This window comes from Eulemur rufifrons, chromosome 3, assembly GCF_041146395.1.
Source record: "Eulemur rufifrons isolate Redbay chromosome 3, OSU_ERuf_1, whole genome shotgun sequence".
Classification (NCBI taxonomy): domain Eukaryota; kingdom Metazoa; phylum Chordata; class Mammalia; order Primates; family Lemuridae; genus Eulemur; species Eulemur rufifrons.
The window spans coordinates 34,560,213-34,587,987 of record NC_090985.1 but is presented as its reverse complement, the minus strand read 5'-3'; positions in this window follow the sequence as shown (position 1 = coordinate 34,587,987).

The following is a 27,775-nucleotide window of genomic DNA, read 5'->3' as shown; positions in this document are numbered from 1 at the left end:
GAGGTCTATCAAACTGAAAAATCTACTAACTTGTACTTCTAGGAGTTGTATTTTCACATATTTATCCTATAGACAGTTTCACAAGTGTAGAAGGGTCTTTTATTTCATTTTATTTATTTTTATTGATTATTTGTAACAGTTCCTTACATATTCTAGATTCAAATCCTTTATTAAGTATATGATATGCAGGTATTTTCTCCCAATCACTGGGACATCCCTTTACTTTGAACATGAGTCTTTGTATTCTTTATATTTAAAATGGGTTTTTTGTAGAGGACATATAATCAGGTTGTTTGGGTTTTTAATCCACCCCAACAATATCTTTATTTTAATTGTTGTAATCTGACTACTTACATTTAAGGTGATTATTGTAGAGTTGAATTAATATCTATCATCTTTTTAACTGTTTCCTATTTATTGCATTTATTCCTTGTGTTTTTACCTATTCTTCTGCCTGATCTGGTTTTAACTGAGCATTTTATTTGATTCCATTTTATCTCCTCTTTTAGTATATCAGTAATACTACTAAGAAAAAAATTACTGCTTGTTCTAAAGTTTCCAATATACATTTTTAACTAATCTAAATTCACCTTCAAAAAATACAATATCACTTTACATGTAGTGCAAGTGCCTCAAAATAGTATTCTCAATCCATCTCTCCTGGCCTTTGTGAATTACTTCATTTCTTTTATTTAGTATACTATTAATATTATTACTTTAAACAAAGTTATCTTTTAGATCAATTAAAATTAAAAAATAAAATATTTTATTTTAACTTCATTTATTCTTTCTCTCTTACTCTACCTTTATTTATATAAGTCCAGTACTCTGACATATCATTTCTCTTCTGCCAAATATCTTTTAAATTTCATGCAAAGCAGGTCTGCCAGTGATAAATTCCCTCGCACTTTTTTTTTTTTTTTTTTTGGTAAGAGAAAGCATTTATTTCTCTTTAGCTTTTGAAGGATAATTTCACTGGATAAAGAATTCTAGGTTGATGTTTTATTTCCTTTCAACATTTTAAATCTTTCACTCCACTTTCTTCTTGTTAGCATGATTTCTGGCAGAAAGTCTGCTATTCTTTTCCTTATTCGTTTTTTTTTTAAATTTTTATTTCAGGATATTATGAGGGTACAAACATTTTGGTTACATTTTATAACTTTGCCTCACCCAAGCGAGGATTAGAGGCTTGCCCTTCCCCTCTACAATGTTCACCATGTCCATTAGTTGTGAGTTTACCCCCCCAACCCCCTAATCCCTAGAGAATATTACTACCGTGTGAGCACTGCGGGGAGTTAGCTATGCTCCCAGAAAAAAATCGGGTCCCTCAGGCAGGGGTTGTCACAAAGGATGAAAAAATAGTAGGAAATAGAAATAAAAATAATACACAGAGGCAAAAATATACTTTATAAAGAATAGATTTATGAAGCTAGATAAGGAGGGTACTCAAAGGATTACACATCTTTCTTGTCAGATGTGCAACAGTGACTGAAGTTTTACATAGGTATTTATAGGTACAGTTTTAGATTCCCAGGGTTAACAGGATTTACATAATAACAGGTAGTTTGGTTTAGGTCCAAAGTCTCCCACAAGGCTTCTACAGATCCCTTAATTAACTCTGTGTGAACAAATGGTTACAAAATCTTTTTAGGGAAAACTTCTAAGTTTTAAGATAAAGCTATCACTTTAACAAAAACAGAGACATTGTGGCTCTGGTTATTGTGTATTAGAACAGAGATTTCAGAAGTCAAGCATGAGCTGTCCCTTATGCTAATTACTTTAAACACATGGGTCTGTCTGGGCCATGTCTCAACCCCAGCTCGCGTGGCTTATCTTATTGACCAGCTCTCATCTAGGGCAGCCTGTCTTTATTGGTCAGCTCCCCATCCCCTGGCTCCATGCAAAACCTGCTTTGTCTTTCAAAGCAGGTGAGAACCACAGGCCTCAGACTGCAGCCTCACCTTGGAAAGCACCTGCTACTGACCATTGAGATGCCCTCCTGAGGCGAGGCAGCTCTTGATATGCGAACTAACAGGTTTACATTTTCCTTCAGGGCAAAGCCTTGCAAAACTCCTGAAATCATTTCTGTCTCTAAAAATATAGGGGACATTTCCATAAATCGCTATTTCTTGGGCTCAACAAGCACCATAGTGTTGATCAGTTAGTGCCAATTCGATGGTGAGTACTTGTGGAGCCTATTCTTCTGTTCTTGTGATACCTCACTTTGGAGGATGGACTCAAGCTCTATCCAGGAAAATATAAGAGGTGCTAGATCACCATCCTTTCTTATGATTGAGTAATATTCCATTGTATGCATATATCAAATTTTAATAATCCACTCATGAATTGACGGGCACTTGAGTTGTTTCCACAGCCTTGAAATAGTGAATTGTGCTGCCATAAACATTCAGGTGCATATGTCTTTATTATAGAATGTCTTTTGCTCTTTTGGGTAGATGTCTAATAGTGCTATTGCTGGATCGAATGGTATTTCTATTTTTAGCTCTTTGAGGTATCTCCAAATTCTCTTCCGCAGAGGTTGCACTAATTTGCAGTCCCACCAGCAGTGTAAGAGTGTTCCTGTCTCTCCACATCCTCACCATCATTTGTTGTTTTGGGATTTTTTGATAGAGGCCAATCTCACTGGGGTTAGGTGATAACTCATTGTGGTTTTGATTTACATTTCTCTAATGATTAGAGATGTTGAGCATTTTTTTATATGTTTGCTGGCCATTAGTCTGTCGTCTTTTGAAAAGTTTCTGTTCATGTCCTTTGCCCATTTATTGATGGGGTTGTTTAATTTTTTCTTGTTGATTTTTTTAAGTTCTAGATAAATTCTTGTTATCAGCCTTTTACTGGATTTGTAGAGAGCAAATATTTTCTCCCATTCTGTAGGCTTTCTATTCCCTCTAATGATAGTTTCCTTGGCTGTGAAAAAGCTTTTTAATTTGATCAGATCTCATTTATTTATTTTTATTGCTGCTGTGATTGCTTTGGGAATCTTCTTCAAAAATTCTTTGCCTAGGCTGATGTCTGAAAGGGTCTTCCCAACATCTTCTTCTAGAATTCTTAATGTTTTATGCCTTAGGTTTAAGTCTGTTATCCACCTTGAATTGATTTTTGTGAGAGGTGAGAGGTGGGGATCCAGCTTCAATCTTCTGCATGTAGCTATCCAGTTTTCCCAGCACCATTTATTGAAAAGAGATTCTTTTCCCCAGTGTATATTTTTGTTTGCTTTGTCAAAGATTAGATTACCATATGAGAATGGTTTCATCTCTGGGTTCTCAGTCCTGTTCTAAATGTCTGTGTCTCTGTTCTTGTGCCAGTACCATGCTGTTTTAGTTACTGTAGCCTTGTAGTACAGTACAGTTTGAAGTATGGTGGACTGATACCTCCCAGTTTGTTCATTTTACTTAAGATTGCTTTGGCTATACAAGGTCTTCTCTGGTTCTGTACAAAGCGTAGAATTATTTTTTCTAGATCTGTAAAGAATGATGATGGTACTTTGATGGGGATTGCATTAATTCTGTAAATCACTTTAGGTAGTGTGGACATTTTAATGATGTTGATTCTACCAATCCATGGGCAAGGTAGATTTTTCCATCTGTTTACATCTTCTACAATTTCCTTTCTTAGTGTTTCGTATTCTCCCTGTATATGTCTCTCACATCTTTCATTAAATATATTCTTAGATATTTAATTTTCTTTGAGACTATTGTAAAAGTTATTGCATTTTTGATTTGAATTTCAGCTTGACTGTTATTGGTGTATATGAATGCCTCTGATTTCTGTGTATTGATTTTGTATCCTAAACTACAGCCCAATATCCCTCATGAATATGGAAAAAAGCAAAAATCCTCAACAAAATTTTAGCAAATGGAATTCAGCAGCATGTCAAAAAAATAATTCACCATGACCAGGTGGGCTTTATTCCAGGGATGCAAGGCTGGTTCAACATAATGCAAATCTATAAATGCAATTCACCTCATAAATAAAAGCAAGAACAAAGACCATATGATTCTCTCAATAGATGCAGAAAAAGCATTTGACAAAGTCCAGCACACCTTTATGATAAAAACTCTTAACAAAATAGGCATAGACAGGTCACACCTTAAAATTATCAAGTCCATTTATGAAAAACCCACAGCCAATATCATAGTGAATGGGGAAAAATTGAAACCATTCCCACTTAGAACCGGAACCAGACTAGGTTGCCCACCATCTCCTCTTCTATTCAACATAGTGTTGGAAGTCCTTGCTAGAGAGGGGTATTAAGGGCATCCAGGTGGGGGCAGATGAGATCAAACTTTCATTCTTTGCCAATGATATGACATTATATCTAGAAAACCCCAAGGACTCAACCAAGAGACTCCTAGAATTGATAAATAAATTTTCCTCATTCCTCAATAGGTAAAGAACTTTATTTCTCTGGCTTCTTTCAAGATTTTCCCTCGTCTTTGATTTTCTTCAGTTTAAATATGATATACTTAAGATGGGTATGTTTTTGTTGGCTATAGTGGTGGTGGGTTTTGTTTTTTGGCAGAGGGGCTGGGGTTTTTTTTTATTTATTTTTTGTATTTATCATACTTCTCTGAGCTGCCTGGATCTGTGATTTGGTATCTATCATTAATTTTGAAAGTTCTTGGCTATTCTTACTTCAAAATTTTCTTCTGCTTGGTTCTGTCTTCCTTCTTCTTTTGATATTACAATTATGTGTATGTCATGCCTTTTTAAAGTGTCCTACAGTTCTATACTCTTATTAAAGATCACTCTTTTATTGAATCTGTGTCTTGAGATTGAGATATTCCTAAATGTTTCTCAAATGGTACAGCTTTTTTGGCGCCCCCTTCTCTCTCTCTAGCTGCAGAGTTCTCATTTTATTTCCCTGAGACTTATGTCTCGTTGACTACATTTTTCCTTTTATATGTGAGACAGGAAGTCAAGAGTGAATTAGAGTGGGAGAAATATTCTTTCCCAAACTGGCATAAGGTTCTACAAAGTCTCTTTCTCTGGAGGGTGGGCCTTTGCTATGGAGAATACTTTGGGTGTATTTCACAGTGTTGATTCTTTCCCACTCTGTGCCAGAGCCAGGAAAGGATCTTTCTTGGATCTTTACTTTGAAAATCTGATAGGGTTCCTTGATGTAGAGGCCATGCAGGTATGGGGTTTATTAAGACTGTGGCCCCCAAAAAGTTCTCACTCTCATGTTAGTCCATAGTCAGCTTCCAGTAGTTTATTAAAATTACTTTTCCAGCATTCCTACCAGGTGTGGCTCCATTGGATTCTGCTCCATGTTGTATTTTTCTGATTACACCTGTCTCTCCAGATTTTAGATTGCAATTTGCCCTGTGACCTCAGTTCTCTGATGAGTACTGTACAAGGAAAGTCATTTTTTGCAATTTTCAGCTGTTTCTTATTGTAAAGATGGGAATGAAGACTTTAAAGCTCTTTACATATTGATGCTAAAATTGGGTTTTATGAAAAATAGTAATCATTCATCTTGAGAACCACTGATATCAGTTTGGCTGAAAATATGCTTAAGAAAATCCTTCATCTTGTTACTGCCAGACCCCGTATGGCTCCCATCTCTCTCATCCTTGCAGCTAAGGGCTCACGGTCCTCTGTTCCTACATCAAATTAAGAGGAAGATTCCAGGAGCCCCATTTTTACATGCTATCTAGTTCAATCCCCCTTCAGTGATTACTCTGTTTCTGACCTAATTTCCACATTTCTAATTCTTGGAATTGTTCCCTCCAGCTGAGGAATTTCTTGACAAACTAGAGACTTGTTTTTTATTTCCTAATCTTCTGACTCTCTCTTCTCTCACCTTTTGTTAAGACTTGATTCCTGCCTGTAAACCCCTCTGAGTATCCGGCGTTTGGAACCCAATCCCTCTGCCTCAGGAAGCCAGTATATTCCACCTATACTCTTATAGAAGGGGAAAACTCATGGTAAACTGCACATACTATAGCTGAATTCATGGCAGTTGCTGAAGATCCTTTATATTTAGCTAGGAGCCTTCCCTTTGTTCCAGGTCAGCTGCCTCTTGAACAGGGTGTTCTCTTTCCTCCCTGGCTCTTTAAGTGTTCATGGAAATGAGGGCTGCACTAGAGCCTATCTATGCTTTTACGGCATGTATTAGATCTACTAAAATCAGTGTTCACTCACTAAAATCAAGATCTCAGTTATTTAAACAGATCCTTCAAAGGTCACACTCACTGAAGATTTCAGATAATTGGGTCTAGCATACTGAGGGAGATGAGAGTGATAAATTTTGTTCTTTAATTGGCCAGAAGATTAATTCAGTTATATATTGTCAGTGCACAGACAGAGATGTGTAGTTGTATATAAGTCCTTACTTTTCCTCAAAAAAACCAATCATTCTAAGCAACAAGCTACATACCTTTAATGCTAGCATGTACACTTTAATGAAAAGAATATGAACTTTAGAAGAAGAATAAACAGTTTGGATTCTGCCTCAACCACTTATTAACTTTGTGACCTTAGGTAAATAATCTCTCCATATCACTTTCCTTCACCTTAAATAAGAACAACACACATTAAGTGCTCATGAAATATCAACTTTTTTTCACCCCTGTACATATTGCTTAGCATGAATGTTGCATTTTCTGGACCTTGTTCACTTTTGCTAATGTATGACTTGACACAAAAACATGTGTCCAAGGATGATTTGCCTTTCCAAAAGCCTTCCCTATATGCCTACCAGGCCATTATTATTATTATTTTTTAATCTAGTCTATTCCTGAATGCTCACAAACTCATACTAGTGTCTTGAAGCTACGTTCTTACCTTACATCGTAACTCAAAACTGTAATAAAATACTTTTCACCCTCAATATCTATGTTGTTTTACATATCTACAGTCATGTCTGTGAGCTTTGCAAACAGAATTACACTCCTATGTAAGCATCTCCCACTAAACCATGAACCCGGAGAGTGCCAACCATTTACTATTAATGTCAATGTAGAATTTTACACCTAACAGGCTCTCAACAGATATTGAGTAAATTAAATTTATCACATCATGATCACTGCAACTGAATACCAGATATGTTGGCATTCCATAGTTCATTCCATAATTTAAATTATGTTTAAACATTCCCTTTTAAACATAGCATTGAACCACACAATAAACATTTATTAATCAATTCGTGGCCTTAGCATATTCCCTACTTTAAATTAGCAGTCTGATCAAAAGAAAATAAGAAAATGAAATAATAAAAGATTGAGAAAAAAGACACAGGAAAGAAAGAAGAAAAGAATGGTAAAAAAAGAAAAAATAGAGAAAGAGAAAAAAGTCACAAACTGAAAACTTCTAGCAAGCAAATATCTAGGATTTTCAGATTTTTTTTCTTTTGTCTTCTTAATTTTTTTAGTATAAAAGAAAGAGAATGCATGCTACAGCATAGTCAGTTTTGAAAAAAGGCTAACAAAAAACATAGATATGCCCAGACTGTACATGAACAGAAACATGATGGAGAGAAACCATTGAAATAACCCACTGGTCCTCTTGTGTTGCTCCTTATCTGATTATCTGAGGTCAAAGGAACTGAGATCAACAAAGGAAATTAGGTCTTCCATAGTTCTCATTAAATGCTGGAGGAGTCTGTGTACTGCTGAGCTGAGCACTTCGAGGGCTTTGGAAAAGGAAGCATGGGTCCTTATTTCACCACCTTCATTGTTCTGGAGGAAATAAGAACTAGCTTTGAGACTAATAATAGCAGAAACAGCATCCAAAGCAATAGAGCCCAGTTGAACTTCCTAAAGGGAGTATAAATAATTAATCGTCTCTATAGAGGCAAACTACTAGGAAGAAAGGAAAAAGAGCTGCAGTTGCTGATGCCGTTTCAACTCAGTTCTGTCTGCTAAAAAGAAAGGGAATTGGTTGGGGTGCCAAAAATAAAATCTTAGAGCTGGAAAGAACATTTACTTTTTCATTTATCTTTTCAGTCAGTTATTCTTGAGCACTTACGATAGACCAGTAGTTATGCTACCTGCTAGGAGCTTTGGTATCATCTACTCCTGCTGCTTCATTCTCTGGGTGAAGAACCGTTTAGACTGTAAATCCACAAGTGAAGTGCTCTGCACAAGATGACACCTGGTTTGTTCAAAGCTAGGGCTATAACTCAGTTTCCCGACTTTCCAGCAAAAATATTTTCAATTATGCCCCACTTTAACTCTTAAAACTATGGCTTGTAAATAATCTGATTATTTTATTTTCTTGACCATATTAAGCACAAAAAATAAATAAAGGAGAGAACCACATTTCAATATTAAAAATGTTTACAGTAACTCTGCAAGGTGCTGCTTCTGAGAACTCCATGTCCCCATTGCCCGTTTGAAACATTTACATTGCCCAGTCTCTGGGTCCCACTCTCTCTGACTCTCCTCCTACCTGCTGGCTGCTGCTTCTTTGTCACTTTTGCTGTATCCTCTCCAACTTCCTGACCTCTTTAATTTGGATCCACAGGCCACAGCCCTTTGACATCTTCTCTGTGCAATCTCTGGATTACACCCTGGATTAACCCATCCAATGCCACAGGTTTAAAGAACACTGATATTCTGATGGTTTGTAAGTTTATGTAGCTATCTCTGATCTCTCCATTTAATTCTACACATATATCAGACTGTTTATTTGACATCTCCACTGTGATGCCCAGCTGGCATCACAACCTTAACATGTTTAAAACAAACTCAGCTCCTCCCGAAAAACGAATTTATTTTTCCTATGACTACCCATCTCAGGAAAAGGAAATTCTCTTCTCATTTGGCTCAGTTGACTGACAATTCTTCCAATTTCCTCATTCCCCACATTCCATTCATCAGCAAGTTTTATTAGCTGAAACTTTGAAATAACGCACAGCATCCTACCACTTCTTTCCTCCTCTACAGCTGCCGCCCTGGCCCGAGGCACCATCATGCCTCACCTGGGTTACTGTGGCAGTCTCCTCACTGGGTTTCTGCATTTCCCTTTTGCCCCCCACCCTCCAATCTACTCTGCATAGAGCACCCTAAGTCACTCCTCTGCCCACAGTGTTCCAATGGCTATGCATTGCACTCAGTCTATCTCTCAAATCGCCCTATTCTCTAAGGCACTTCAAGCTGTCCACCTGCTGCAGCCTTCATGGCCCCTTTCTGCTCCTCACAAACACTAAGGGCCCCCCATAGCAGGGTATTTGCATCAGCAGCTCCCACTGTCTGGAGTGCTTTTTTATTGTGCATTTACATGGTTCATCATCTCTTTATAGAGGTCTTTGCTAACACTGGCACCTCCTTATTCTCTGCCCTCTTGCTTTGCTTTATTTTTTTTCCCTTGGCACTGATCATTATCTGACACATTTTGTTTTTTCTTCTTTCTTTTTTATTTTTTCTTTTATTTTCCTCTTCTAGAGCATAAGAAATAAGAGCTGGAATGTAGAAAAAGCATGAGAGCAGGAATGTCACTTTCTTTATTTCTGTTTCCTTCTGCATAATTGCATTGGCCCTAGAATCTGAGACCTCTAATTTTTAAAAGGCCATTTTCTTCCTCCAGCTTCTATAAAAAAGCAAAATTGTACTGCAACACTGTAATACTTCCTGAACAAAGGAAAAAAGATAAAAGGTTACAGGGATAAGAGCAAGGCAATGGTGGAAGACAAAAAAGAAAGATGTTACATTCATTGAGAGAGAAGGTTGGCCTTAAATGGAGAAAAAAAAATAATGAAGATTCTAGAAAAAGGGGGAAATAGTCCAGTATTCAAGTGATTATAATTATTCCCGTGAGGTAGCACATGAAGTAAATCAGGAAAACAGCTCAGCATGGAGGCATCCATGCCTTCTTGGAGTAGATCTAAGAGAAGAAACAGAGAGCAGTATATTTAGCTGGGTAGTGAGAGAAAGGAAGTATTGGTAAACTGGAGGCAGAAAGCTGTTAATTTCCCAGGGTCTATTTGTTTAAGGTAAAGTTCTGCTCCAATCAGTTAATTCCAAGGGGTTTTGGATTAATGTTTTCAAATACCTCAGCATGACAGGGTTTTGTATTATTTGAGCAAATCTATTTTGTATTTCTTAATAGATTTTATAAAAGCACTTAGGAAAATTTGACAAGTATTCCTAATAAAACAAATATGTATGTATTATAGTTATTTGAGAATAAATAAATAATTAAATAAAATGCCATTAAAGTTACAGTTCAGAATATATAATAAAAATCGAAATTGAAGAAAAAAGAATAAAATAATATTTTCATAATTTGATAAAACTATTTTTATTTTAAAATTCTTATCAAAAATAAGAAAAATAACAAAGATAACTGGATTACTACTTTTGGTAAAACTCCCTGGTAATTTTCTGCCAAAGACATGAAATAAACATAGAGTTATATGTATTTAAAGGCATGATATAAAATTATTATTATTAATAGGAAATGCAATGAGAAAACTTGAGTCATCTGAAAACTATTAGAACCAACAAATATTTCAAGGCAGTAGCATTACAAAGAATAAATATCTGTTGCTTTTCTATACTCCAGCTATAACAAGATAGAAAATTTTATAAATAAAACCCCATTCTCATAGCTATAAAATTGATTTAAGGAACTAACAGTAATACATATATCAAAAAATATTCAGGAATTATATGGGGAAATTACAAAGAGAAAAGACAGCTTGAGAAACTGGCACAAAAAAACCATATTATCATATTATTGAAAAGAAAGACTATTGATATAATATCAGATCCTCCTAAATTAATATACATATTAATACATTTTCCACTGCATCTGCAATTTCCCTGTAATGAACTTGTATGCTTTTGAAGTAAAAAAAAAAAAAAAACCTCATATTTGAACATTAGAATCATTGAAGATACTTCAAAGTTTATTCAATATTTAATCATATGTCTCATGAATTGATAGAATGGATAGCTTAGAAACAAATAATACAGGAAAAAATTGTGTTACAAAAATATTAGGGATAATAAGGACTCAATTTTAATGACTCTATTTCAAACAGTAGAATCTTCTTTAGATAACCTGTTCCTCTGAAAATAGATCATTATTGACCAATGATGAAGAAACAGTTTAAATTTCATACATATACTAGTCATCTGTGCTACAGTAGTGAGCGGTTTATAATTCAGGGGCTTATAACAAGTTCTGTAGTTTGAATGTGTGTCTTCTTAAAAATTCATGCTGAAACTTAATCTCCAATACAACAGTATTAAAAGGGATGGCTTTGGGGAGGTGATTAAATCATGAGGGCTCAACCCTCATGAATGGGATTAGCCCCCTTATAAAAGGGCTTGAGGTTGAAGGGAGCATTCTCTTTCCCTTTTATTCCTTCCACCATGTGAGGACATGGTGCTGGTCCACTCCAGAGGATGCAGCAACCGGGCACCATCTTGGAAACAGAGAGTAGCCCTCACCGGGCACTATGCCTGCCAGTGCCTTGATGTCGGACTTCCCAGCCCCCAGAACCATGAGCAATAAATTTCTGTTATTTATAAATTACCTAGTCTGAAGCATTTTGTTACAGTAGCACAACAACGTTTATTTCTCACTTGGGTTGTATGTCAGCAGCAGCAGTGGCTGCTGTGGCTCTTCTCCATGTAGTTTCTCATTCTGGGCACAAGTTGAACAAGCAGTCCTTCTTTAGAAAATACCATTATCCTAGAGGTAGGAAACAACAAGAGTCTAAGTGGAAAATTCACTGCCTCTTAAAGCTTCAGCTCAGACTAACAAAGGTCCTACCTGCTTGCATTCCATTGGCCAAAGCAGATCACACGGCCAACTGCCACACCAGGGAATTAAGAATAAATACTCCTCCCACGGTGAGGGTGGACACATGACAATGAGAGCAGATGTATAATCCTTTTACAAAGAAGTAGGGTGAGGTAGAATGATTGGGAACAACAAGGCAACCTACTACAAGTATGTCTTCTATCTTGTTTAAGCAGGGAGTTAAGTTCAGTCAAAACATTCATATGAATATACCTGAGAAGATGAGGATAAAACCTCTGTGAAAACGTTTTAAGCCTTTGTTTGAAGACTTTGTTTTATTAACATAAATTTTGACTCTACCATTTACTCTTTTTTGTAACTCTAGATGTGTTACTTAAATTCTCTGAGCTTCACTTTACTTATTTGTAAAACAATGGTAAAAATGCCAATATTCCAAGTTTGCAAAGTGCCTAGAATAAAGGGTATTAGTGTTTATCACTTTTCACCATTTTGGAAGACCTGGTGCTGCCTTGCCCTTTTAGCAGGTTTGTATTTCAGAGGACGTTATCAGACTGTCCGGCTTCCCTATCCCTCTTTATTTCAGGGACTTGTTGAGTGCAGCCTCTTGAAAGGGTGATGCACTCTACACATTATTTTTATTTCTAGAAATTGAACAACTGACCTATTCTTGTAAGTGAAAATATGCAAATGTAAAAGATTGCTCACTGCTACATTGTCTTGCAATGGGTGCTTAATAAGTGACAGGTAATATTTCTCTATGGTGAAGGCTGGCTACCCCACAGCCATCCTAAAATAATTGACTGCTCTAAATCTTCTAAAGAAGCAAGAACAAGAACAAACAAAATAAAGCAAAATGAAACACTAGGTATTATGCCACTTCCTTGCTAAAATTTTTCAGTGACATTCTTTTGCTTTTACAATAGAATTGAAGCCCCTCAGCGTAGCCTTTTAGCATCAGGTCCCATTTCATCACACATTGGCATATTCTCACAAAAACACTAGAACTTCTGTTACACAGAACTATGCACATATCTCTTTCTTTGTGAGATGTTGTTTAATCAATTTCTTTCCCACTTGACATTGAACTTTCTGAGGGCAGGAACCATATCTTTTTTTTTTTTTTCCTCCACTGTATCCTTGGCTGACAAAATACCTAACACATGGCAAGCACTCAGTAAATATTTACTGTCTGAGTCACAAAATTCAAAAGAGGTCAATTTCAAGTCTAACAAGCTTCTCTCTTGCTCTGGGCTGACCTCTTTTTGATCAGAGCATAATGTGCTCCGAAAAGAGCTTCTTTACTAAACTATGCTATTTTTTACAATGTGAACACTATAGATACTTATTTATGTCATTGATTTGTTAAATTAAACATACATGTATGGAGGGAAAATATTTGCTTGTCATAATAGTAAATAATGAATAAGATTTTTTTCATCTTCTGCTCATTTAAAATTCTTTGACTGGAATATAAAAGCAGTCATACATACATGTATAATTATATGGATAATCATAATGGGTTCCTTAGTGACACAGAAATGTATTTCTTTCTTGAAAGGTAACTAGATAGAGACTGGATAAAAAGTAAGGAAGCAGGAATATTAACTATGAAGAACTTCATAAGGTATTTTACAGGTGAGAGTATACATTATTGATCCTGATTTATTTTAAGTGTGTGTAATTTAAGGAAATTGAGATGAATATTGATGAAATAATGAGTTATCCTATTAATCTAATTAATCCTTAAGAAAATAGAATTGGCAAGGGTATGCAATATATGCCTTCAAAAATGAGTCTTGGATGACTGCAGAACTCATAGCTTGTGTAGCTGCCTAAGCTATCTTTCTAGAAACTGACTATATGATCTTGGGTATGTCCCTTTTCCTTGTGTCTTGGTTTCCACATTTGTAAGATTAGAAAACTGAATGATCACTAAGGTTTCTTCCAACTTCCTTATTCTTTACTTCTAAATTTTCTTTATATATTTAAAAAATATATATTTTCTGTCTCACATGGCTTCTGTGACTCACCTGCCTGTTTGCTGGCATTGAGCCTAGACACCTGCAACAGTGATCAACGTGACGTTGGTGTCAGCTGAATGCTGACCCCATCCACCTTTGTTGGTGACACTGTGACAAATCATCATCTTGGCCACAGGAGATAATGAACTGTGAGTGTTTTCATAATCAGACCTATTCTAAAGCAATTAAATACGAGTTAAATGAAAAGGCTTTTTATTACTTTTGTCAGGGTTGGGGAGTTGGGGATAAATATATCATGTTCAGTTGCCATACAGAATGAATAATTTGATGGAAAATGTTAAGTGGTAATATGATATTTAGTCGACCAGAGTTGTAATAAAAGTGGAAGTGAGTGAGCATAATCAAACTAAAGGGTGCAGTTGTCATGGGGCTTACTCAGCTACACCTTTGGGGGAAATCTCAGGCTACAGAGTGAAGAGGCAGCATACCACCTTCCACGAGTGGTCTCCAGAAACATGCAATAATGCTCACCACGGCAGGTGAACAGGTCTATGCCAACAGGGATAAGTGGCTCCCTTCTTTACCTGTATTTTACACTCTCACTCCCACAAAGCAGGATTTGAAAGGTCCAGGAGGAGTTAAATATTTCTTCGAGATTCCCCCAAGGACTCCATCTAAGCCTTTTCACCTACAGTAGTTCAGGTAGTCCAAGGATACCTAGAGCATGGGGACTAAGACTTTGACCTTTGAGGTCAGACTGCCTGGTTTCTGTCTTTTCCACTACCTAGAAAGTGTGCGAGTGTGATTGGACAGGTGATTTTTGTCATTCCATGTCTCAGGTTCCTGAATTGTAAAATGGGAATAATGGATATAGTTGAACTATTCGTTATCTGATAATCTTCAGACAAGAAACATTTCAAATTTCAAAACATTTTCTGGATTTTTGAAAATGAATATGATACTTATGTAATAGATTATGTAACATAACAAGCAGAGAGGTTTACCTGTAATTAATAGTACCCTGTAATCAAAAGCATTGATATTTTCACAGCAAAAACATTATTTACCATATGTGAGATAAATATAAATGATAAACTGCCTCACATCACTTCAGGCCTGGTTTTTCTGCCAAAAGAATCAGCAACCAGCTTATACTAAAAAAAAATAAACAAAACAAAACTCAACAGAAATCCAGCAGGTGGGAGGGGGGATGGGAAAAAATCACACCTAACAGTTACAGTGCACACTATCTGGGTGATGGGCACACTTATAAATTTGACTCAAACTGTTCAAATGTAATTCACATAATCAGAACATTTTTATCCCCATAATATTCTGAAACAAAACAAAACAAAACAAAACAACTCTTTCAGAGCTTGTAGGATATTCAAATTGTAGACAGAATATTAAAGACCTGTAATTCCTACTTTGTAAAGGGATACAAAGTTTAAATGAGATAAATGTAAAGCTCTTGAAACAAAGTCTATCTCACATTAAGTGATTTATTGGAATAGCTCTTACCATTGTTTTTTATAACTATTACACCAATGGGGCTTACAGAACTTAACCTGTTCCTGGCCACAGATCTTGTGTGTGGCCAAATAGAATCCATATCCACATCTTTTGAACTCCAAAGTGCATCCTGTTCTCACTATACCACAATGTTTTCCCTGTACCAATTGCCTTACCAGTAAGTGAAGTTCAAGTTCAAGCCAATTCAGTTAAGATTTAAGTTTTTCTGTTTTGGAGATGTGAAGATGTCTGAATCTACCAAGTGAGAGCCTACTTTTAAGCCAGATATTCTTATTATTTAATTTGCTCTGCCTTATACTAATTGTGCAAGGTTAGTTGTTGCATCTGTTTCGTTATCCATAGGATAGAATTAAAAAATCCCTACCTCTTAAGAGCATTGTGAGTTTTAAATGAGAGAATGTAGTCAAAAGGCCTGCACACATTTTAATATGTTCTGTAAATGTGAGGAAGCAGGCCTATTTTATCTAGAGCCAAATGCTTAAGAGCTGTGTTTAATAAAATTGACAATAGACTGAAACTAAGTTAACCGGTTTCCTTAATTAGCCAGATAGTGTGCTTCTAATTTGCAGAGAAAGAGGAAAAATCAAAGAAAATGAGCTGACTTCTAGCGTTTATTGTTTTAAAAGTCTAAGAAATACCTTGGGGCAATATTAATTCAATTGCATCCAAAATATCTTTTTATTTCCTCCTGACCTTGAAAATGAAAATTATCATTTATAATCCACAAGGCCAAAATGTTAAAAATAAATAAATAAAAGCAAAAGCGTGTGTGTTGGGAGCTGGAGAGAGAGGCTGTTGGCCAGTGTGCAGTTTGGGAGAGGGGCAGGGGTAAGGTGAGAGGAGCAGCTAATTAAGGGCAAAAGGCCCTGAAAGTTGCAGTAGCAAACACTAACTGCTAACCAGGTGTCACACAGGGCTCTAAGTCTTTTCATATGTAAATTTATTTAATCCTCAAAAAAACGCCAGTATGAAGAAGGTATCATTATTATTCCCATTTTACAGATAAGAAATGAAGGCACAGAAAAGTTAGGTAACTTGCCTAAGATCACACAGCTAGAAAGTGCTAGGGCCAGTACTTCAACTCAGGCAGTCCAGCTCCAGGGACAAGATCCATACATTTTGCATTCTTCACAATTGTTTTGAACATAGACTCTGACTTGGGGATAAGTCTTAGGTATGAACAAATGTTGATTTGTCATCTACTATTAATATGGTCCAGGAACTTCCTATACTTTGTAATATTTCCTAATACTACCATATTACCTAATCTTTCTCCCAAGTGAGATGAATTAAAACCATAGACAAAGATAACCCTTTTACTTCCAACCCCATTTTAGGAATTGTTTTGATACTCATAGATTCATTTTGTTTCTCAAAGTCACCAAGCTTGTCAGTAACAAAGACAGAATTTGATCTCAGGTCTTTATGACTTTGTTCCACTTTAGAATATGAAAACAAATACCCCAGCTATATGAGAAACAAAGAATATTTTACCCCAGCATTCATCTAATGACTGTGATTTTTGTAGGATATACTTTGTGTCAGTTTGAGATCTCTGAGAAATATGCACCAAAATGGAATTACATATGCCTGTGATGTGTTAGAGAAATTGCCTATGAAGGACAAAGGAATAGGCAGGGAGACCCTTCACAGTGTGGTATGGATGTGGTGTCTGTAAAAGAGAGGGAAATAAGACAGACTGAGTAGGAGAGGTCTCAAAATACAGGGCAGTTCTGAGAAAGTCTTGGCCAGACCAAGGGAAAGATCTCTAGCAAAGACCGACCATGTGCTGGGCAGAAATGGCCCAACTCTAGTAACCCCATCATGCTGGGTCATTGCCCGGGACCTGGGAGAAACTTGGAGATCACATAGCCTCGGTGTGCAGACAGTGGCAAATTCAGAGGTGAGACAGAAGGCTGCCAACCAACTACATTTCTCATAGTAGGCTCTCTTGGAGGGAGATCTGAGTGGCACATCTGATGGCCATGCAGGCTTCTTGTTTCTTGCATATGCACACAAGAAGATGGTGCATGAAGATAATTTATTCACTGGGATATTTTCCAAAGGACACTGGATACGACTTTCTCTTACATTGGATTCCAGTGTTGAAACAGATGTGAAGAACAGATGTAGAGGAGAGAAGCAAAAGAATGTTGCAACCGGGTTTCACTGGATTTGTACTTGGGGGAGTCCAAGTTATCTGAAAACGCATCAGGGAGGGAGAGGGTAGGAAAAGACAAAAAGCAATACTGTTTACACTGAAGTAGGTTGAGTTTTGAGGAAGGCAGTCAGCTGGGCCAAGTGGCTGGGCAGCTGTTCTATCTACTTAGAGCTGGAGTGTAGATGGGAGCAGCCGAACCACCCTGGAAATCTATTTGTCATCTGTGCCCTATTCTGCTATCCACTGGTGTTTAGCGAGTCAAGGTTCTCTTAGCGAATGCTGGCCTTCCTGGCTGTGCTAAGGAGTAACAGGGAAGGGAGATTGGTTGTGTACTTAGTGGACTTTTGGAGACCTACAAGGCAGAGGAACCAGAGAGAAAGAGAGAGAGAGAGAGGGAGATAGCACGCGCGCCCTCGAGCTGGAAAGAGAAAGACAGAAAATGCCACATTCTTTGTGCACTAAAGATAGAGAAGAATTAATGAGGAGACAGTCATCGATTCATTAACTATCATAAATACAGGAAACTAGCAGAAGACATAAAAATAAGAATCTAGTCACTGTTGAGAGGTCAAGAGAGTTAATAAGAGCAGGTGATATTTGAGCTGAGTCTTAAATGCTAAGAATGAGTTTGTCAATCTGACAAAGGTGGTGGGGGAAGCTATTCTCAACAAATGGGGAGTTATGTGACAGAACCGAAAAGGCAGAACCCAGCATTTTCAAGAAAGCCAAAGCAAGAGTCAGCTGAGTAGGAAATGAGGTTCCAAAGATAGCCAGAATGATGAAAAGGGCCCAGGTCATTTCGTGCTCTGTTAGAGTTTGCCTTTATTCTATAGGCTATGAGAGCCACTGGAGACGTGTGGTCAGCCCATGAGTGAATGATCAGGTCTGTGTTTCGGAAACATCTGTCCAGTGGCAGGGAAGAAAGATTTTTAGAAGCCAAGTTCAGAAAAGAGGAAATGAGTTAAGAAGTCATTGCAGACAATGCAGGCCTGAAGCGAGGCCATTGACAAGGAAGGTGGAAAGCGATTAGGAAGATAGCTAGGGGGTTGAAATGAAAGGATTCTTTGGTGAATAAAACAAGAGGCGTTAAAGAAAGCTAGGACAAAGTTCACGTTTCTTAAAGTCTTTGGGGGAAAGCTCTTTATGCCAAAACAAAATTTAGGTTTGTATTTCTTGAAATGCTGGGGCAAGTTAAAATAACTAACATTTATTCAACACTCACTATGGATCAAATACTATTCTCACATGTATACCTTCACATGCCTTACAAGTAATAACAATTGTGATGAACATATAAAAAGAGGCAGAAAGAGTATTTATATTTAATATTGTTTCAGGAATCTTTGATATTGGAGTATGATAGTCACCTTAAGTTAACCATCACTTACTGGGCTCCCATTACCTGTGAAATCTCCTGGAGACAAGGAGAAAACACCCAAGAATTAAACAATTCACACTTCCACTTACCAAACCTCTGTTCTAAGTTGAGATGTTAAGCCATATATCAAGAGGATTCTTGGGATTTATTTCCATGTAGTGAAGATAATGTGAGCTAAAATAAAATCTTAGGCCCCCCAGGTAAGTGAATGGACTTCCTCTTGGCCAAGAGGACTCCAGAAAAACTTTAAAGCTGAGGTGCTGGCCATGAGAAGGGAAGTTAAACATGCCTTGTCATGCCCTCTCCCTTTTAGAGTTACTCTTTTGTTACAATAAGGTACTAGATCGTTAACAGGCTTATGGCCATGCAAGACAAAGCTTATACCACACCTGCAGGCCATCAGCCATCATTTTACTTAACAGATAGATCACTTGAGTTTAAGTATATGTGGCTTGTCTCTGATTAATAGACATTCTTAAGTTAAATCATCCTAAGCCTTTAGACAGAGCTTCATTTCTGTACAAATCAAAGAACTTTTAAATACACATATAACTTGCATGGCGGCCAGGCATGGTGGCTCACGCCTGTAATCCTAGCACTCTGGGAGGCAAAGGCTTGTGGATCGTTTGAGCTCAGGAATTCAAAACCAGCCAGAGAAAGAGCGAGACACCCTCTCTACTAAAAAAATAGAAAGGAATTAGCTGGACAATTGAAAATATACAGAAAAAAATTAACTGGGCATGGTGGCGCATGCCTGTAGTCCCAGCTATTCAGGAGGCTGAGACAGAAGGATTGCTTGAGCCCAGGAGTTTGAGGTTGCTGTGAGCTAGGCTGACGTCACAGCACTCTAGCCCAGGCAGCAGAGTGAGACTCTGTATCAGAAAAAAAAAAACAAAAAAAACAAAAAAACTTGCATGGCCCCTGCCCCTCTACTTTGAGATGTCCAAACTTTTCAAGCCAAACCCATGTATACTTTCTATGTATTGATTTATATCTCCACGAATGTATAAAACCAAATTGTAACCCATGTACTGCAGGCACATTTTTGCAGATCCCCTTGAAAACATGTGCCCTAGGCCATCAGTCACATGAACTCGGCTCAGAATAAACTTTTTAAAATTATTTTACAGAGTTTGAGTTTTTTCTGCTGACAATAACAAATAAAAAGTGTTAGTGAGGGTAAAATTTGCCATCATTGTAACAGAGTAGTCCCCCCTCCTCCCATAGATATGGAAGCATAAAATTGAGAGTGGGAAATATCTAAAAAAGGGAATGGCCTGACCCAAAAAAAAAAAAAAATGGCAAAAAGATGTTTTCTGTCTCTTTAAAATTTCCACTTCCCTCATTCTTTTTGAGAACTGAAACCTGCATCCCTGCTTCAGGCCAGTGTTTGGAGGGGCAGAGTAATTTTATTGTTGTTGTTGTTGTTCTTTGTGTTATAGGAGATAGCTCAGCCATCCCAGGCCAGTGTCAACCCCCCAGGTGGGCCCAGGTAGGCATAGATGGGTGGAGATCACAGGCTTTCTCTTTGGTAGAGATGGGACTATTAGAATAATAGTAGCCTAGAACTGAAGGCCCTCTCTTTAAAAGCTCTGTATTTCTGCTGATGTTCAGGAAATTTGGATTTTGAGACAAGGTCTACCATTTTTCCTCCTTTGCCAGCAAAGTAATAAATTCTCTTTCCTTCTCCTCAAACCATTTGTTCTTGTTCTTCTGATGCGGCCTTGAGGACAAGTGCCAACCTTTCGGTAACATAATCAGAATCAGTAGACATTGAGAGAAGCTTGATATCAGGTTGCTGGGTGTAGTGGATTGATTCAGGAGATCTGGATTCCAAGCCCACTACCGTAATACAGTCCTTGAGCATCTGGACGTGCCTGAAATTGTGATGAAAGCTTTGCATGATCTCACAATAAACCTTCAAGGTAAAAAAAAAAAAAAAAAAGAAATGTTCTATCTTTACAGGTAAAGAAACAGATGCTAAGAGATTAAATGACTTTTCTAATACTATACTGGGAGTTAATGGAGGAAAGAGTTCACTTCTAAGCTTGTTTCTAAACTACAAGCACTTTCCAATATCCCATGTTAGCTTTGCCAATAATTAAATAGAGCTCAATTTAGCAAATATTGCTTGAACATTCTCATGTGCCAGGCACAGTGTAAGGTTTTTAAGAGTCTGGATAAATAAATATACTCATGTCTTTGGGAGGAAATAGAATAGAAGGAGCAACGAGACACCAGCAGGGTTTCAATGCAAAGAAGTAAGTTGAATGTAGTGGGGAAGAAAAGGTTGCTTTGGAAACATGAACTTAACTTGAAGTTCCAGAAAAATTTCCTGGAGCATATAATGCCTTAGCTGACTGTAGAGGGATTAGTGAGATTTAGTGAGAATAGGAGGGTGGGTGAAGCAGGAAGTAAGTGGCAGGAAATAAGATGAAACTTGGAAAAGATCCTATGCCAGGTCATAGAGAGGCCATGTGAATGTTCCAGGTCATAGAGAGCCTGGACACTTCCCTAACCCCAGCTTTATCTTTGGCTATGGGCAGCCTTTGAATGTGTTTCAAGCAAGATTTGCATGTTAGAGAGATTAATTAGGATGCATTCAGAATAATGGCTTTTAAGAATTTAAGGGGCCGGGCGCGGTGGCTCACGCCTGTAATCCTAGCACTCTGGGAGGCCGAGGTGGGCGGATCGTTTGAGCTCAGGAGTTCGAGACCAGCCTGAGCAAGAGCGAGACCCCATCTCTACTAAAAATAGAAAGAAATTATATGGACAGCTAAAAATATATATAGAAAAAATTAGCCGGGCATGGTGGCACATGCCTGTAGTCCCAGCTACTCGGGAGGCTGAGACAGGAGGATCCCTTGAGCTCAGGAGTTTGAGGTTGCTGTGAGCTAGGCTGATGCCATGGCACTCACTCTAGCCTGGGCAACAGAGTGAGACTCTGTCTCAAAAAAAAAAAAAAAAAAAGAATTTAAGGGATGAGTGGAGTGAAAGTGAAGAGAATGGAGACAGGAAAACTGGCTAGCAAGTGTGGCAGACAGTGTTTATTTCTCTCCTGAATCTACTCTTTCCTCTCTCTTGATAAACTGTCTCTAATTCTATTCTGAAGAACAACTCCCCCTTTTACTCCCAGCCCATGTGCTTCCTCTGGCATTGATTTCCCATCAGGCTTTAGTGGTGGACATGTGACTCTGATTTGGCCAATCAGAGCATCACACTGTCTTGACTACAGTGATTGTCTCAAGGATGGATGCAGGACTTATTTGTAGTCAGTGGGAGACGATGACACTGTTACCAAGACTGCTGAGCAGGGAGGCTGCTTTTTCTACTGGGCTGGAATCTAGGAGGGTATAGGCCTGGTCTTGTAGGCAGTCTTTTTGTCACCTTGTGGAGTTTGGAAATGAGAGCAACATCGATTTTGTGGAGCCAAGAGAGATGGGTGCGATTGTTCAATGCCTGGATAAAGTCATACATGAGAACTATTCAGGAGATTTCTTCAGCTAACAATTTTTACAATTTGTTTAAGCCCAAACTGGAAGTTGAAATGTCTGCCATCTGGGAAAAAAACAAAAAGAAAATACAAGAAAAAATTCACTTCTACAAGAGCCATTTGCAACACTCTGGCCCAGAAGAAATTACAAGGTTTTGAATTACAGTATCTGACCATATCACTTCTTTCTGGGTCACAATTTCCTTATCTGTAAAATAGATTTGATTAGATAACTTTGAAGGTATTTACCTCATACTTTGTGCAGTGCTGAATTCGTGCTGATGTATTAAGTGGAGTCATATAAACTGAAAATGCCTCCTTACCACCCAGTTGCACTTCCTCACAATTTTCTTGATTCATCCTTGAGCAGAGAACTTTAAATTTACCTTAGATCCATCAGGGGAATTCATAGCTAAAGGGAAACTTTCAAATGGCTGCCCAATTATCCTCCTTTCTGGAAAAGTTCATGAGAACCCTAAGCTAGCTATACATCCTCTTTCCTTCACAGCAAGGAAGATTGTTATATGAAAAATTCATTAGTGCTTTGCATCTCAAGTGCTCAGTTCTCTGGCCCCAGAAGGTTCATAACTTCCACTGAAAAGACAGTGAATTTAATCTGCACAGGAAAATTCATCTCTGAATACTCGATCTTGCCAAGACAGAAGTCATTTGCTTCTTTGTGACATTCTGCATAGCATTACCTGTCTCTTTCCTTTTGTTTGTAGCAATAAGAACCTGGAAAGGTTATTAACAGATGGCGTAAAATGTGGATTCATTTGAATTATACGGCAACATCTGCAGAGTGAAATTTAAAGTCTTGAGCTTATGCTTTCATGCACAGCAATAATTCGGTGGGTTATAGCCATAGTGCATTTGGAAGCAAGAAGAAATTCTCTCCTTTATGATACAGGGTTGATGGAAACCCTCCCTATACTCGCTTAATGAAGTCATGCCTCATACTTTTCAGACAACCCATTCCATTTGATTCAATTCCTTCAGTGTTATTGAACTTTGTGTAGATGCTGCAAATATAAACATGAAAAGGATGTGATTCCAGTCCTTGTGAAACTCAAAATTTGGTGGTGGAGAAAGGCAGGCAAATACATATTTAGAGTCCAGTATAGCAAGTGCAATGACATGGGTCTGTAACAGTATGGGGATTGTACAGAGGGAGGAATAATGTACTGTAGCAGAAAGAACTGGAAGAAATAATATCTGGGGTGGATTTTAGAAAAATGAGGTGGAATAGATGAATATGGAGAGGCCATTATTATACTCCAAAGAGAGAGGATAGTATATGCAAAGATAGAGAGTCATGAAGCAGATTGGTGTTTCACCAATGAGTCATTCATTATGGCTGCAGCTAAGAAAGGGGCTGTGATAGGAGAGCAGGCTGGGAAGACTCAGGTTGGGCAGGAGGAGAAATAGGCAGCAACCCTGATGCCATAGGCCAAAGAAGGACCTGAGTGACAGCAGAACAACAGCGGTAGTAGGAAAGAGAACTGAGAGTACTGGAGACATTTTAGAAAGGAAGATGGAGGGTCTGGGTGACTAATTAGTCTGTGGGAGGTGGAGGTGATAGTTTGGGTGGAGTCAAAGATGCCTTGTAGGTCTACTTTAAGTAACATTCACACATTCAACCTGCACCCTTTGAGCACATGTTTTCATCTACTTTTGGCTTGGAAACAAACTTAGCAGGGCACCTCTTGTCCTGCAGAATTGGCCCATCATTTCAGGAACTAAATTTAATTTTTCAGGTAAAGTGTTCAGAAGCTCTCTTAACTCCGCACCCAAACCAAGTTCCCTAATGTTATTTACATAGTTTAAATTTTTCATCTCCATCTGCCTGACTCTTGTATCTGTGTCTTATTTTATTTAGCATTTGGGTGAAGAAGAGAGAAGTATTCTTCATAACCTTCTTCTATCATCAAAACCTGAGCTCATTTTTCCTTTCTCAGTCACACTCAGCCTTCTCCTCTTTCATTTATTTGAAGCATGAATATCTTATTCAAGTGAACGATGGAGCTCTTCAGTGCTATTGTGTTTCCTCCTCTGCGTTGGGCTCCCCGGCACACATTGTCTCATTTCTATAGCAGTCCGTTCTCCAGTCCTCTGACTTGGCAGAGATCATAACTTCAGACAATACCTCTGAGTTTGTAGACCCCACTCTGTAATGAGCCACTTGGCTGAAGTTTTCTATCACTCAGCCAACCATACTATAGACGTCTATTTGGAATGATCCTTTTCTCAATTGTCCACAGTTAATATGGTTTGGCTACATAGTGAGCATCAAAGAAAAAAAAAAAAAAAAAAGATCCAAATTACTCCATTATTGTGTGAAAGAGTTAAAATTACCTTCCAATTTGCTGAAATGACTTCTTGGGGTTTTCTAGAAGGATTTAGTTAAATATCCCTTGAAACTGATGATAAACCTACTAAGCTTAACGATCACTTAATACTTCTTAAATGACTTAAAAAAATCACTTCTCCAATAGTTTCAAATTAATACAACTCTAGATTATTCTGGCAAATAATCCAGAGATCCTTGCCAACAGAATTCTATTGATTTAGACTTCTCTTATTTTTTCTTACTCTATGTGCTTAAGTCATAAAATTAAGATTTTTATTATTACAAGTTGATTTTTATCCAATGCCCAAGGCTGGGGGATTAAGTAAATATTTCTGGAGTTTCTAATATGCACCTTATTTTTAGTTTAAAGTATTATATCTCATTAAATTCTCACATATCTCTTTTAAAGATAAAGTTCACAAAGCTTGAGAGGTTAGGTGAATTGCCTGATGTAGGTCCTAAGTCATGAGGTAGTACATGGGAACCAGGACTTCAAAACCCGTGTTCTTTCCAAGGAATAAAATATTGACCCCAATTAAATTTTTTTCTAAAATGTGAAGTGTGCACTAATGCAGCAATGGGTTTGAATCCCATGAGGTCTCCATTGTCAACTTTGTACATTCCAAAATAGATATGAACAAACTTAATAATGGACAGCTTTTTACAGAAGATATTCACATATTGAAGAAATGTCAAAAGAGTCGAATCACATTCAGTTGTAAGCATGGAAAAAATACCCACTCCATATTAAGAAAATGGTGCCCTTTTAGAGAATTCAAGAGAAATACTTCTGTTTCCAAAAACAAAAGTATTTTTTTTTTACTCTAATGAATCAGTTCATGGAGCTTGAATTACAGCAGAGAAACACGTACAATATTTTATGTGTGTCTTTTGAGGAAAAGAGAGTTTAATCATTGCCATTTAAGTCAATAATGCTAATGAAATTCTGCAGAATATTTCTATGTCAATAATAATTATTCCCTTGAACATACATACAGTTCTTCATTTAACAAAGTGTTTTCAGTAATGTGAGTTTATTTGATCCTCACAACAGTCCTAGCAGGAATTAACATCTTGCTTTTAGCAAAAACAAAATTAAGACTCTTAGAGGTCAAATGCTATATTTGGACCACAGCAGGTAAGTGGCTATACTGGGGTTGGTGGCTACGGTTTTGACACCTGGGCTCTCCCTTCTATCACACAGTGCTCCCAGGAAATTATCGCCCTGTTGCCTGGGCTAGAGTGAGTGCCGTGGCGTCAGCCTAGTTCACAGCAACCTCAAACTCCTGGGCTTAAGCGATTCTTCTGCCTCAGCCTCCCGAGTAGCTGGGACTACTGGCATGCGCCACCATGCCCGGCTAATTTTTTCTGTATGTATTTTTAGTTGGCCAGATAATTTCTTTCTATTTTTAGTAGAGACAGGGTCTTGCTCTTGCTCAGGCTGGTCTCAAACTCCTGACCTCTAGCGATCCCCCCGCCTCGGCCTCCCAGAGTGCTAGGATTATAGGTGTGAGCCACCGCACCTGGCCACTTTTTGGATTCCTTAAAGAGCATTTTAACTCTGTTAGATCATTTTGGGGTTTTAGAATGTTGGGAGTTTCTGACGTTGCCTGATAAATGGACATCCCTCTTCCCTATCTAGTTCCTGAACAAATTGAAGGAAAAAAATATACATTGGCTAAAAGAGCACCAAACTCTCCCTTTCCTTACTTATAAAGACAGAACTGGAGTATGTAGCTTAGAGTGAGAGTCTAAGTCTAAGCTTGGGGATTGGGCTAGAAGACCCATGGGGTTACAGGTGGCCTTGGATGGGGCAAACATCCCCAGGCTGGGGAAAGCCTGCCCCTGAAGGAGGAGCAGCAGAATGTGGTTACTTGCAAGGACAAAAAGGGAGGGTCTAAGTTGATCATGCCCAATTTATGTTTTCCAAATTTACCAATAAGTTAAATCCCTTTGCCACCTTTGGGGAAGAATGAGTAAAAGGGTGGGGTGTATTATATCTGGTGGAGCTCCAAGTCTTTGTAAGAAACATCAGGCTTGAGGAGAAAGAAATAAGGCCTGACAGTCCTGTATGTTATTCATTCATTCATTTATTCATTAGTTCATCCAGTATTTATGAAGTGCCTCCTCTGTGCCAAGCACTGTTGACACAGAGGCAAACAATGCTGTGACAGTCCTTATCTTCAAGGAGATTAAGTTCCGGCCAGGTTTCCCCAAATAATAAATGCTGTGAAATAAATGATGCCTGCTGTTTGTAATAGCATGACTGAGGAGGTGCCTACTTCATCACTCTTCTCTTGTCTCTCAATGCCAGGTTCACAGAACAGCAGAACTGGCCCAGGGTGGTTGCACATCCTTGTGTGAATCACTTAGTTCCTCTAAGCCTTAATTTTTCTGGTCCTCAGCCACTTCTCTTTATAACCTCCTACACTGAGGTTCATCCTGGTCCTTGGGACCTGAGATAAATTGTTAAACATACATATTTCCAGCACCCTTGTTCCTACATCCTCCCCACAAGGGTGCCTGAGACCATGGTCCCCAGCATCTGTGTTCCTGACGAGTCCTGCAGCTAACACAGGTGATTCTCGGATTACATGTTGTATGTACTAAGTTGCTCGAGGGATATAAGCAGTTCCAACCCCAACTGTGCATCAAGCCTTTTTATCTAAAAGTCTAACTTTTTCATATCATTGATTATTTGTTGAAATCCTGGCTCTGTGGCCATGTAGCCTTAGGAATATTACTCAAATCTTCTCTGCCTCAGTTTTCACATCTGGAATATGAGACAAATAAATAGATCCTATCTCTCAGGATTGGTTTATCTATTAAAAGAGACAGTATTCATGAAATGGCTATGTGACTAGAATCTAACAGCTACATATAATGATGAGTCACAGAATAAGTTAACCAATACTTTCATGAAGTGTTTTCAAAACCTACTTCAATTTCATTTCTTGTTCCATTTAGGGGACCTCCTTTCTTTTTATTCCTGACTTCTTTTTCTTAGTAACAGCCTAATATTCCAGAACCTCATGAACAAAAAGCTCATTTTTTGGACCCTGACTCTCTTCCCAGGCCATGGCCTTGACCTCATAGAAGTCACTAGCTCTCTTACTTGTTTGAAGACTCTGCATTCCAG